We start from the raw sequence: 4,637 nt of genomic DNA on the forward strand, positions 1-4,637 counted from the left end.
ATAAATCGGTCTTCCTTGTAGACATATCAATATCATCCTGTCACTGACAGCATTATACTTTAGGATAGATCTTGAAACATTCTTTGTGATGATGAATGTCACGCCACTCCTTTTCAATTTGTCATTCCCAGCATAGTAGATTATATGGTTGTCTGATTCAAAATGGGAGAACAAATCCATTTTAGCTCACTAAGGTCTAGCATATTGATCTTTATGCGTTCCATTTCTTTTTTGACTAATTCTACCATTCCTCTGTCAGTTTGTCATACTGTGGTGGCTTGTGTGTTGCTGTGAGGCTAGTAGCTATGCCCCCAGTATTATAAATACCATCAGAGTCATCCATAGTAGACAGGTTTCAGTGTAGCTTCCAGACTAAGACAGACTTAGAAGAAGGAAGAAGCCTTCCATTTCTCAAAGAATTGGCGAATGAAAACCTTATGAATAGCAGTGAACACTGTCTGATATTGCCCTTTCTCTGCAAGATGGAGACCAAGTTTCCAGCCAGGCTTTAATCTATAATTTTTCCTATTTCAGATATCTTCCTGGTTCACCATAAATTTATTTATTCAAGACTACTCCAATGACGTTTTCTCCACCATGATTGAACCTGGTTGTACCTGTTTGAAGCCCTGACAAGTTCTCAAAGACACAGATAAGAATAGATCTTCTTCATAAACTGGGGGTTGTTTGTATGCCATCTGTCTGTGAGTTTGTTGTACTGTACTGGTTTGCACACTTCTATGATACTATGGAAGCAATGTTACCAATATTTCAAATACTAGCTGCAGGGGATGTGGTAGACAGGTGTCAGTGAATCTTCTAGACTAAGTCAGATTAAAAAGAAAGGCCTGACAACTTATTGCCAAAAACCAGTCAATGAAAAGACTTTTAGTCACAAGAGAATATTATCCAATATAGTCCTGGAAAATGAGCTTCCTCAAATGGAATGTACTCAAAATACGCAGTGGCCAAGACAGTGGACTCAAGGACACCAACAAACAAAAGATGGAGCATGGCATTTAGTTCTACTGCATATCGGGTCCTGATGAATCACAGTTGACTGGGTGGCAACTGAGAACAATAACCACATAAACATATAGCAGAGGGAAGCCAGGCTTTCAACTTCAGTGTCATCTGTGACAATAGTTAATGTTTTATATGGCTCACACCCAGGACACACATGATGGATTAACAGAAAAGCCAGAGAAAGTGAAACAACGTAAAGTGAATAGATTTTTAAAAAATTAAAATTAAAATTAAAAATCCTGGAAGAGCAGAATAACCTCTGTCCCACAGTAGGAATTGTGACCCAGTACTCAAATGCTCTAATGTGCTTGTTCCTCATTTAATATCACTCATATTAGACAGAATGTATTTTGCTGAATGTATGGTTTTTAAGTAAATGTAATTTAAAAAATTATATAACACATTTTACATTGTTAGATTACATTATATTTAACTGTAACTATTCAAATATCTCTACTTGTTTTAAAATTTTACTAGATCTAATACTTTAAGTAATTGGGCAGAAGTAAACGTATAAAGGAGCCTGGGGTCATAGTGTCTAATCATTCAGTTGCTAATCTGAAAGTGGGCAATTCCTATCCACCAGATGTTCTACAGAAGAAAGGAAGAAAGATGTGCCTCCATAAAGATTTGCAGCTTTAGTTATCCTATGGGCAGTTCCATTCAAGAACTTTTTTTTTTTTTTTTTAATAGCTGTATTTTGGGTTTCTTTCTCTCTAGAAGAGCAGGGTTAAAAAAATCATTTCAAACCTTGTTGAAAGTGGTAACCATACAACAGTGAGTTCATTTTAACATAATTCCTTTTCTACTTTTCATTGACCCTAAAGTCTATTTAATTTAGAATGCTATTGAGCTCTTTGGGGTGAAATCAGGGAAAGGGCCACCAGTCTTATGTGTGCAATGCTTACCCTTAATAATTGGAGGAAAAATAGGTTAAAATGGTCAGAAAAGACCACACGGGATGGATGGATTTCTGAAGCTATTTTCTGCAAACTCTATTTCTGGGAAAGAAGTATAATGGAAAGGTGGAGCAGAAGATTTCCTTCACTTACAGGGTACGCTGACATTTTCCCCCAGTTTTTCAGTGTCATGTCAATTTCCCTAAGATAGTACAATTGTACCATGTTTCCTGTCTGCCTTAGCAACATGAGAGCTAAATGAAAACAGAGGAGAAGAGTGATTTGTTGTGTTTGTTTGTTTCCCTTTTGGGACTATTCAAAGGCTAATTTTGATTGCAAGCCTATTCCATAGTAAGAATAGAAGTTAAATTACACTAAATATCTTAAAGATTTGGTGAAAGTACGCATGATTCTCTTTGTTTTTATTTCAAAGATTTAAAGTGTGTATTAAGGTCCTATCTACTGCCAGTGTTTTGTTAGTAATGGCACAGATCTTGGACATCAGTCAATTAGCTGCACACATGAAAAACATATCTAATAAATTGAATGTCCATTTAATACAATTAACATTAGAAAATTAATGGTTGGTATTCATTAGTGGAGATTATTAGCAAGACATGAAAATAAATAAAAAAGTTAATCTCAACTAACTGTAAAAGGGGAAATATTTCCTCCAGGATTCATATAGTACTGTTGTCAGGTGTCTCTGAGCCAGTTCCGACTCCTCGCGACGCTATGCACAGCAGAACAAAGCACTGCCTGGTCCTGTGCCATCTTCTCAGTCCTTGCTATGCTTCCTCTCTTCATTGCAGCCACCGTGTCAATCCACCTCATTGAAAGTCTTCCGCTTTACCTCTGACCCTCCACTTTACCAAGCATGACATCCTTCTCCAGAGAATGGTTCCTTCTGACAACATGACCAAAGTGGTGAGACAAAGTCTGGCCATTCTTGCTTCTAAGGAGCATTCTGGCTACACTTCTTCCAGCAAAGATTTGTTCATTCTTCTGCCAGTTTATTGTATTTTCAGTATTCTTCAGTAACACCACAATTCAAAGGCAACAACTCTTTTTAGGTACTCTTTATTCATTATCAAGCTTTCACATGTATAAGATGCTATTGAAAATACCATGGCTTGGGTAGGTGCACCTTAGTCTTCAAAGTGACATTTTTGCTCCTTAAACTTTAAAGGAGTTTTTTGTAGCAGATTTGCCCATTGCAATATGACATCTGATTTCTTGACTGCTGCTTCTATGAGTGTTAACTGTGGATCCAAGTAAAATGAAATCTCTGACAGCCTCAAGATTTTCTCCATTTATTATAATGTTGCTTATTGGCCCAAATGTGAGAATTGTTGCATATCCTATTGTTGTTGTTGTTGTTGTTATGTGCCATTGAGTTGGACCCAACTCATAGCAACCTCTTCTTGGTTTCCAAGGCAGTATCACTATGGAAGTAGATTGCCCCATCTTTCTTCCGAGGAGTGGCTGGTCGGTTTGAACCGCCAGCCTTCTGGTTATCAGTCAAGTGCCTTAGCCACTATGCTACCAGAGCTCCCCATATCCTATTAGGAAAAGAAAATTATTTTTGTTGTTGTTAGGTGCTTTCAAGTGAGTTGCAACTCATAGTGACCTTATGTACAACAGACTGAAACAGTGCCTGGTCCTGCACCATTTTCACAAAGAAAATTAGGGTAGGAAAATGATATATAAGAACATATCTATGTTTACACAATTCTTATGTAATTATTGTATAGTAATCTTTTCTAGGAAAATTAAAAAGACTCACAAAATTCTTTCTTCTTAGGATGTAACAGAAAACTTTCCCACATTCAGGTATCCAACATCAAGATGTTCCATAATACACAGAACATAAAGAAATGAGCAATGATTTGAAAAGTAATTTACTAGCTGGATTCTCAACACCCTCCCAGCCCCAACAACCTGGGTGCCACCTTTCAATATTTTCTAGTAGTATCCACTGCGTGTTTTAAACTTAAGATGTTTGCCACTTCTATTGATCACTTACTATATGAAAAAGACCTTAAAAAATGTTCAAAGTAAAACAACAGCAGAGCAAAGGACAGAACACACAATTTCAGACTCCTGTCACAGGACAAAATTTCTCTGGTAGTATTTTTGCATATCATCTGTCCTCAACTCACTGCTGTCTAGTCAGATCCAACTCATAGCGACCCCTCCTTGGGTTTCCTAGGTGGTATCACTATGGAAGTAGATTGCCCAACTTTCCCTCTGAGGAGTGGCTAGTGGATTTGAACAGCCAGCCTTCTAGTTAGCAGTCAAATGCCTTAGGCACTATGCCATCAGAGCTTCCTGGATATCTACCATTTGCTCCTCCACATTTTCTCTTTCCTTTCACTTTCTTCCTTTATGTTCTGGACAATTTTAGTTTCTGAAATGCATTGCTTGTTCCTTGCCCTGTGGCTTCCTGCTGAGTTCAACTACTGGGAGTGTGACAAAAAGCAGATGGATCAAGGTCTCTTCAGGTCCTAATCCAATCAGTACCATCAGAATGTCCTCCAGAGGCCATAATAGTTTAAGCTTCAACCAATAATATCTACTGGGTTGAATTTCCCCATATTTTCAATGACAATATATATTATTTGATTCTCTTGTACAAAAATTCTCTATTTTATTTTGTTGTTGTTGTTGTTAGGTGCTGTTGAATCATCTCTGACTCATAGAGACCCTATG

This window comes from Orycteropus afer, unplaced genomic scaffold (assembly GCF_000298275.1).
Source record: "Orycteropus afer afer isolate SDZICR_OR568_19922 unplaced genomic scaffold, OryAfe1.0 scaffold01120, whole genome shotgun sequence".
Lineage (NCBI taxonomy): Eukaryota > Metazoa > Chordata > Mammalia > Tubulidentata > Orycteropodidae > Orycteropus > Orycteropus afer.